Source organism: Myotis yumanensis, unplaced genomic scaffold (assembly GCF_028538775.1).
Source record: "Myotis yumanensis isolate MYYU_CA2020_CCGP unplaced genomic scaffold, mMyoYum1.0.hap1 SCAF_1, whole genome shotgun sequence".
NCBI classification, from domain to species: Eukaryota; Metazoa; Chordata; class Mammalia; order Chiroptera; family Vespertilionidae; genus Myotis; species Myotis yumanensis.
Window position 1 is genome coordinate 102,227,577 of NW_027223752.1, and position 10,372 is coordinate 102,237,948.

Consider the following 10,372-nt stretch of genomic DNA (forward strand, 5'->3'; position numbering starts at 1 on the left):
GGGTAGGAGTTTCTGGCATGATCAGGAAGTCATGTGAGAAGAGGAAATCACCCCAGTTACAGCAGAGAGGCTGGGAGAATTGCCTAGTTACAGGCTTCCTGGAGCCGCCTCTAACAGTCACACTATGAGAGTGGGGGAGACCCACACTGAAGAGGAGAACACAATAGGTAGCTCCAGTGTCTAGCAGGAAGTTGACTTTCTTCAGTGGTTAGGATCACCCAAGGCCCAGCACCCGAGGCTCCTGGGTGAAGATGACCTTCAGGGCTGGAGCCAACGAGGGATGCTCCGGGGACCTTCAGTCTTGTTGCTGAACCATTTGGTTAATGCCTCCCTGAGCCTGTCCATAAAGGCCCAGGGATTTTCCTCTTTCCCTTGGCCTATGGATGATAGTTTGGAATAATTCAGAAGCTTGGAGCTACTTGTCCTCAGACCTTGTAACACACATGTCTGAAAATGCTTAGTCCACCATTCTCACAGAGGGCAACCTAGATCCCATTTAGGGTCCTCTAGGGGGACTGCCTGCTACCCAGTGGGGAAACGTTCTTTCTCTTGCTGGCTCTGGTGTGTATGGTTTTGTCTTGTGAGGGACCTGGGTTCAGTTAGGCTTGGCTTATTACTAGTGGTATGACTCCAGGCTAATGAACCCCTTCATTGCCTCACTGACATATGGGGATAAATATTATCAGCACTTTGCGTTATTGGGAGGATTAAATAAGATAATGCAAATAAATCTTTAGCTCAATTCCTTGCAAAGTTGTCAAAGTTATCCATTACCAGTAAGTATTGTTCCTTTATACACCCTCCTAATGCTTAGAAAAAGAAGCACCCAGGAGTCACCTGTGTACTTTACAGCCCAGAAAAGAGCCAGATTGGATAGATTCAAAGATCCAGCGATGTTTATTCCTTTTATTTGTAAGTATTTTTAATTAGCCCAATTTAACCTGCCATGTTTGCATTTTGCTCAAGACAGTAAGAAAGTACTTAATTTTAATGTAAAAATATTGAAACTACCCATATGCCTTGCAGAAAAATGTTACTTATTAGAACAGTGACAATGTTTGACATCAGTACAGAGCAGTTTGTGTTAACATTCTCCAAAATCAGGAAAGGCATGTTATCTGCTCCCTGTTACAACAAATACCTGTTTTGGCACATCCTGTTAATGAATACACACCTGTCAAGTGTGTTAGTTTGCTCTGCTGACTTAGTTGACAGAGGGCCAAGCCACAGTTCACTGCACTTGGCGCTGCCTACTGTCTTGCTGCTTGGGGGTCCAGGTGAAGGGCTGGTGAACCTCCACAGGAAGGCAAGAGATGCATTAAAGTTTTGTTCCAGACCACACGTAAGCCATAAACTGAGTGAAGACTGTTCTCATGAGAATCTGTGCTTCTAAGAAATCTGTTGGATTAACACCACAATACAGCTTTGATAATAAGAGTACCATTACAAATCTACCACTTTGTCACTTATTTATTTTTAAAGTATATATTTTTATTGATTTCAGAGAGGAAGGGAGAGGGAGAGAGAGAGACATCAATGATGAGAATCATTGATCGGCTGCCCCCTGCATGTCCCCTACTGGGGATTGAGCCCGAAACCTGGGCATGTGCCCTTGACCAGAATCAAACCCAGGACCCTTCAGTCCGCAGGCCAACGTTCTATCCACTGAGCCAAACCAGCTAGGACCCATTTTGTCACTTATTATTTCTTACTAAGAGTTTTGTGACATACTTATATCTTTATATTCCTGTAAGTCAGCCTGATGTCCATGTTACATAAGAAACTGACAAATCAATGAGACTCCCCCAAGCCCAGGAATTTTTCTGTGTCCCACACCTTCACAGAATCTTTAAGCAGCCACCAGCTACTTCCTAGAGGCATGTGGTGAATGAGATAGGTAGCTCCAAGCACATTTTCCATTAGCTGACCAGTTCTTGACCCCTCCTACCCATTCTGGGTTTCGCTCCTTACCCTGTTAGTTTTGATGCCCTCAGACATGGGTTTATTGCTGAGGATGGGTTTATTGCATCCTTTCCCCTAGACTTGAGATTTCTTGTCTGTCTATGATTCTCCGTTGCTCAGTCCATCCCTCTGGGCTCTGCCTAGGCTGGTTCTGCCCCCTTTTGCTCTTATGTAATGTCCTTTCTCTCTTTCAATCATGGACTTGGGTTTTGCTTCCCTGCCCAACCTATTTGTCTTCCAGTGACTTTACTGAATACAGGACTTTGATTTGGGAACTTAGTTGGGAAGCTCTCTTGTATCACCCTGGACCCATGATGTGAAGCTTACAGAGCAGTCCTGGACCAGGCCTGAGTAATCCTGGGCCTGGAGCACTGGACTCTTGCTTGTAAGGTACAAACTTGGCTACACACTCAAGAGCCACATTTTATCTCACCTCACCGAGCTCCCAAGACACACATAACCCTAATTTCCTGGTGGGTGTTTCTTACCCAGTAATAATGTAGGATTGGAACCTATGAATTTAGAGGTATGAGGCAAGCTTGAGTGCTCCTGGACAAGATGGTGATTGAGGGAAGAGGCCATGATCCTTAGGACTGAGAACACACTGGCAATATCTCTAGTGTCCTGTGCCCCTGTGCTCCGACTCACTGCAACTCTTGAAGGTAATGCCCATTTCTCCAACACCCCTGTCTGACAGTTTTCACTGAAATCTAATACAATTGCCCTATTCTTGCTGTAGGCAGAACAATTTATGACTGTCTACTCTGTGGTTTTCTAATGAAAATGAGTAGGTGCCATTTCTAGCCTACTGCAGTCTGTTAACATGACCGGGAAATGAAGGAGTAGCCACCAGGGATGCCTCTCTAAGAAATCAAGGTGGGGTTCTTGGTAGAGCTGGGAGGAAGGGTGGACATCTGAGCCTTACCATGTGCTGCCTGTGACAAGAGCACATGCTCCAACTTGGCAAAATGCTCTTCTGAATTGACAGGCCCAAGAAGGGCCAGCTAGGTCATGGTTTGATGAGATGTTGCAGGTATTCTGGCCAAACTGGTGGCCCATGGCAGGCAGCTGGTCAGGCTAGCACCTACATGCTAACCTGGCTAGGGGCTCAGCACCCCTCCCTGGCCTCTCCTAGTAGGGATATACACTCCCAGAAGGCCAACTGGGCTTCTGTTGCAGCAGCCTTCTTCCCCTGTTCCAGATGGGACCCAAGCAGCTTTGGTCTCATGTTGGCTGTGGACAGCACTGCAGCTTTGGCGGTACACGGAAAGCTGTGTGTTCCGGTCAGTTCCTGTGGGGTCTGTAGCATAATGCCTGGTACAGTGAAGGTGATCAACATAAGCTACCACAGCTATAGCTATTCCTCTAACACATTGCGGGCAGATCACGAGCATTCTCGTGTTTTCATATTACACAGTGTTTTACATAAATGTTAAAGGCATGCCTTAAAATTTAAATACCCATTGCATTTTGAAGTTATTTATTACATGTTCTTACAAGCTAATATCTTTTTAAAGTATGATACTTTGTGAAACGTCCTTTGTTCTCGTTCAATAGAAACGTATCTGGCCACTGGGTAAAGCTAGCAATAAAACTACTGGTGCGCAATGTGTTAACTTGGGTCCTGGTCACTGCGGCACAACTATGACAAAGTCAGTTTTCAGTTTTTTAACAACAAGCAATTTGTTCAAAGATTTTATAATGATTAGTGAGATTTAGTAAACTATGACATCTCCCAGCTTCATCTTTTTTCATTTGTAAAATGAGAGTTACAATGAGACTGTCTCCTTCCTACCTCAAATGGGTGCTATAGGAATTCTGCAATGCTGGTAGGACCCTGAGATCTCCTTGGGAAGGCACTGTAAAAATAGGAATTATTCTTAAAATACTATTTTGAAATAAATATGAGCTTTTCCTTATGTGGTTTTACATTTTTATTTCTTCTGTACTTTTATTTCTATTACTCTTTCAATATAGGTTTTGATTCCTTTCTCCTTCTCTAATAGTTATAATTAAACCATAAAGTTTGCTTTACGAAGACAGAAAAATGGTATATACAACATGTACTTCCTTAAGGCCATCTTTCCTTTTTTCCCCACCAACAAAAGCACTACCTACCCATTTGGAATGTTGTTTGTAATTGCATTTACATTTACAATAAACCTCAGGCTTAGATTTCGGGCTAGGGTGTGTAGAGAGAGAAGAGAGAAAAGTCCAAACAGTATAAATAATGAAAGTGGTAGCAGCATTGTTGTGTACAGGTTGAAACAAACATGCTGACTTTTCTTAGAGCCCTAAATAAAAATGAAACAAAACAGAAGTTCAACTAAAAGAAGAAGAAGAAGACAACAACAACCTCTAACCCTTAGAGACAATTTTGCTTAAAAATAACTTTAACCTTTGTACTTTCCCACATTAAGACAAATATTATATAACAATAAAATTGACTTTTGTTTTTAAAAATTTTCTACAATTAATTGAACTGTTAAGATTTAGTAGACCAAGAAGGAATATTTTAAAAAATATTTTTATCAATTTCAGAGAGGAAGGGAGAGGGAGAGAGAGAGAGAGAGAAACATCAATGATGAGAATCATCAATCGGCTGCCTCCTGCACGCCTCCCACTTGGGATTGAGTCTGCAACCCGGGCATGTACCCCTGATCAGAATCGAACCTGAGACCCTTAAATCCACAGCCCAAACCAGCTAGGGTCCAAGGAGGAATTTTTAAAAAATTGATTTGAGAGAGAGAGAGAGAGAGAGAGATGGGTTGCCTCTCGTATGTGCCTGACTGAGGATCAAACCTGCAACCTAGGTATGTACCCTGATGGGGAATCGAATCCCGCAACCTTTTGGCATAAAGGATGACACTCCAACCAGCTGCTCCACCTGGCCAGGGAAACAAGAAGGATTATTTTTGTTTCTTGTTGACCTACACTTAAATGTTGAATACTTAAATGGTGTTTAAATAATGCAAATTTGTCTATTCTTTTGCCTATGCCATAGTTGGAAAAAAGTGGCTAAGTGACTTCTCCATGGCAATGCTGTGAGCAGGGATTTTTGCCAGGACACTATTACACTATTACTGGGACACATTTTCCCCAATAGATATTGAAAACTTAGAAAAATAAAATGCAGTTCTCAAAGTTTTATTTTCTTTTTTTAAAAATGAGTTTATTTGAGCCAAACTGATGACATATTCCAGGGGAACAGATCTCAAATTTTCCCACAAAGTTTTATTTCTGAATCTTTGCAATGGCCTTAGTCTGAAATAGTGTCTCTACCTTTCAGGAGGGCAAAACCACGCCAAACCCAAAATCCATGATTTCTGCCAAATCTCATCCATCCCTTCCAGTGAGACCAGGAAGTAATTCTTTGCCTAGCTTATTTTTGGGGTTTTGGCTGAGAAGAAATGTCTTCTCTTCTTTCTAGGTTTAATTCTTCAAGGAAACATCTTATGTTTTATACATTGTTCTGGCAGCTCTAGGGAAAGATTTTTATTCTCCTCGCCAATGACTTCCTTAGTCTGGGAATAAGGAGAGGGCATGTTAACTTCCCTCTTTTTGGCTCTCGGGAGAAAGGGAGCTATAGTGCAATTTCTTTCTCTCTATTATTTTTAGTTGCCTCTTACCTTTGTACAAACCACCCTCTTCACCAAAAGAAGCATACATCTATTGATTCTGATCATCCTTTGTGGTTTATATTAGTGAATCTTTCTGAAAGGTTTTTGTTTTGAGTGAGTAAATTTTCTCTTGTAAACATAGAAGTACCTGTAGAAAAAAAAGATTTGTTGAATTCACGCTTTTAACAGTCTTGATTTTTTAAAATTCTTATCTAAGAATATAGTGATCTTGGTGCAACTTCAGTGAATAGTTTTAGGTATAATTTCAATTTAAGTTTCATAAAGTGTCATACTTCATGTAAATTGTATTTCTAAAGCCTCAACAGCACTCAGAAATGATAATTATATTCCAGTTGTTCATGCTTTGACAACTTCATTCACTTTATTCATAACACTATCCTAAAAGAATTTCCTTTTAGAAAACAGCCAAGAACACAACATAGTGGGAATTTTCTACATGATTAAAATCATGGAAGAGGAGCATTATATTTCCAGAATAACAAAACATCCAGAGACATTCAGCTTCTCATTGATGACAAACATTTGATATTTCAGAACTAAAGTGAGCAGTATAATGGGAATTGTCAGGCACTGATAAAATGCTAGAATGAGAAAATTAAGTCAGCCTGGGCGGTGTGGCTCAGTGGTTGAGTGTTGACCTATGAACCAGGAGGTCATGGTTCGATTCCCAGTCAGGGCATGCTCAGGTTGCAGGCTCACTCCCCAGTGTGGAGTGTGTAGAAGGCAGCCAATCAATGATTCTCTCTCATCATTGATGTTTCTATCTCTCTCTTCCTCTCTGAAATCAATAGAAATATATTTTTTTAAAAATTAAGACATCAGATTACATGGAATGATCAGAGTCTAGCACGCAAAGGGTCATCAGAATAACTAGCATATAAAAAAAATCAATGTTTAACTTTTCCAAGTTTTGCTTAAATGAAATGTATAAGAGAGGGAGAAAGAAAGAAAAATTCTTGGTTTGTTGTATCAGTGCATTAAAATGTGCTCTGGATAGAAAATGAGAAGAACATTTTAACCATTTTCAAGAAGTCTTCATGTGCTATGGAGACTTGGTTTGTCTTGATTTTCTGTATTTTAGTTTGAGAGAGAGAGAGAGAGAGAGAGAGAGAGAGAGAGAGAGAGAGGGAGAGAGGAGGTATATGAAATGAAAACCAACAAAAAGAATAAGGGGAAGAAAGAAAACATAAAGGAATATTAGAAGACTAGGAGAAAATAAAAGGTTTTCTTGGTATGGAAAAGGCAAACAAACAAAACATTAACATTTAATAAAACAAGCCCAGCAAGGGCTTTCTTCCAGGGGTTTGTACTGATTTGTAGCAAACTTTGGCCCTGGCCCCTCTTAGACTATGGGTTCCTCATCATTTCTTATATTTCCCTTCATTTTCCTTGGCCCTACTGGCAAAACTCTTGGACAAGGTGGCTTAAAGTGTGATCCATGGTAGGGCTGGTCCACATACTATTTTGCACTGGTTCATGATGAGATAAGCACAGAAATTGAGAATAAGTATTTAGAAATATTTATAGCAATTTGATGGAATAATTTTATTTCTGGTGAATCTAATTAAAATAGGACTTCATTTGTATAGGTTTGGTTTTAATTTCACTTTGGCTAGTAATTACTTTTTATTGTATTTTACAAGATATCAGTCTGTGATAGATTGGGAAAAAATTGTTCTTATATCACAGACAGTTTGAGAAGCACTGATCTGGAGAGCCAGGAGATAATGTTTGGGTGAAGGTATCACCCTCTTCCAAATGTGAATGGAGTTTATGAAGTGGAGGAGGGTCAAACTTTTCTTACCCAGAAGAATGTGGTCAGAAACAATGACCTCTAGTTAGTGCCATTCTTTAGAGCAACAAGTCTAAAAACTATTTGTCTTGGGACTCCCTATACACTTAAAAAATTCAATTTCCAATTGTTTATTGTAAATACAAAGATAAACATTGGTTTATAAACTATTTTCTTTGCAGTCTGTGACCTTTTTTATTTCACATATTTGGCCTAGTAGTGGTTTCTTTGTGTAGATTCTTTGCTATTTTCTACATAGATGGTTATATCAACCCAGAATAGAAGCAGCTTTATTTCTCCATTTTATTTATCTCATTTATCTTATTTATCTTATTTATTTATTTACAATCCACTAGAGGCCCAGTGCATGAATTCGTGCACATTGAAAGGAAATTAATTAGAAGAAATATTTTAATATCGCTATTCACCCTTTCTCTATAATAGAAGTGTCAATCAAATTCACGATTGACAATGACAGTTAGAAACATGCGTGCAATTGGCACCAGAGAGAGCTTTATATATATAAACTTGCTTAATTAGACCTGCTTTCTGATTTAGCTAAACTTTTTCCAGCCCAGTGAAGCACCCCAACTTCTCTTTTAGGTAATTGTGTCAGCAACACAGCAGTACATATCAACACGAAGCTGATTTTTCTGTAGATCACACAGGGATCTACAGAAATATTTAACTGTAGCAGTGTTTGACTATATTCTGCGCAATAAACACCTTCTGAGAAAACCTGAAGTCATTTTCAAGGTCCACCATTTCGTACTTCTTTTCAATCGGGTCAAGTTTCTTAAACTTTCTAAATCTCCGTTTTCTGGCTAATGAAAGAAAAATAGGTTTCTACCAACTCTCCTATCTACCTACTCCAGGACTTCGTGAGGATCAAATGAGATGAGGCATGGGAAAATGCTTCACAGACACTTGGTTAAAGTGTAAAATGTTTCCACCTGGCTATAAAGCAAGTCATGTTCCTGGGCTGAAGAAACTCCAAGGAGGCTAGTCACTAGGGAGAGGAAGCTGGGCATTGCTACATGATGTCATTACCTGGTGCCACAGCCACCGTTTCAGGGCTGGACTGGGCTGTGGGCTGCATTTTGCACCATGGGGTCTTGGCAGTGTTGGCTGCAATTTGGTGGGGTATTGCTCTGGGGTGGTGGTGGGGCCTGTGTCCCATTTGGGGGAAGCCGAGTGTTGCTTTGTGGGCATCAGGTCCATGGTGCCATTTCTCTGTAAATGGCCAATGTACGTCATGGCAACTCCTGTGTTGAGCATCTGCCCCCTGGTGGTCAGTGCACATCATAGCGACCGGTCATATGGTCAAACACTTAGTATGTTAGCCTTTTATATATATACTAGAGGCCCGGTGCACAAAAATTTGTGCACTCGGGGGGGGGGGGGGTCCCCCAGCCCGGCCTGTGCCCTCTCGCAGTCTGGGACCCCTCGGGAGATAACGACCTGCTGGCTTAGACCTGCTCCTGGGTGGCAGAGGGCAGGCCCAATCCCTAGGTGCAGCCCCTGGTCAGGCTCAGAGCAGGGCTGATTGAGGAGTTGGGGCACCGCCCCGTCATGCACAGAGCAGGGCGGATCGGGAGGTTGCGATGCCACCCTCAGTCACGCTCAGGGTAGGGCTGATTGAGGGGTTGGGGCACCGCCCCCTGTCACACTCAAGGCAGGGTCGATGAGGAGGTTGCGGCTCCACCCCCTGTCACGCACAGAGCAGGGCCCATCAGGGGGTTGGGGCGCTGCCCCCTGTCACTCACAGAGCAGGGCCAATCAGGGGATTGGGGCGCTGCCCCTTGTCACTCAGAAAGCAGGGCCCATCAGGGGGGTTGGGGCTCCGTACCCTGTCACACACAGAGCAGGGTCGATCAGGGGGTTAAGGAGCTCCCCCCTGTCACGCACAGAGCAGGGCCGATCAGGGGGTTGAGGAGCTCCCCCCTGTCACTCACAGAGTAGGGCCGATAGGGGAGTTGGGGCACCGCCCCCTGTCACACACAGAGCAGGGCGGATCAGGGGGTTGGGGCGCTGCACCCTGTCACACTCAGGGCAGGGCCAATGGGGAGGTTATGGCTCTACCCTGTCACACACACAGCAGGGCCCGTGGCGGGGGAGGGTGGGGGGGGGTTGGGGCACTGCACCCTGTCACACACAGAGCTGCAGGGCAATCAGGGGATTGGGGAGCTCCCCCCTATCAGGCACAGAACAGGGCTGATCAGGGGTTGGGGTGCCTTCCCCTGTCACGAACAGAGCAGGGCGGATAGAGAGGTTGTGGCCCCGCCCCTTGTCACACACAGAGCCGCAGGGCGATCAGGGGATTGGGGAGCTCCCCCCTATCAGGCACAGAGCAGGGCTGACCAGGGGGTTTGGGCGCTGCCCCCTGTCATGCTGATCCCGTTGCCCGGAGGCATATTACCCTTTTACTATATAGAATAGAGGCCTGGTGCATGGGTAGGGGCTGGCTGGTTTGCCCTGAAGGGTGTCCTGGATCAGGGTGGTGGTCCCCACTGGGGTGCCAGGCCAGTCTGGGTGAGGGGCTGAGGGCTGTTTTCTGGAAGCGGGTGACTGAAGCTCCCAATCGCTCCTTTTTTTCTTTTTTTTAAAATTTATTCTGGGCCAGCTTAGCTCTGAGGTCTCACTGCTGAAAACATCGATACAATGTTGCGGTCCGGCTGGCTGAAGCCGGGCTGACTGAAAGCTGGTTTCTGGGGTTTTGTTTAGTTTCTATATTTGCAACATAGTACATAGTTGCATAGAGTTGCAGCTGAGAGGCCGGCAAGTCAGCTGGGGAACGTTGGAGTCCGCCGTCACTGGAGCAAGCAAGCCTCCCTGCTCGCTTCAGTGCATGGCTGCCAGCCGCCATCTTGGCTGACAGTTAATTTGCATAAGGATATGCTGATTAGCCAATGGGAAGGGTAGCGGTCGTACGCTAATTACCATGTTTCTCTTTTATTAGTATATATATATGGAAGGA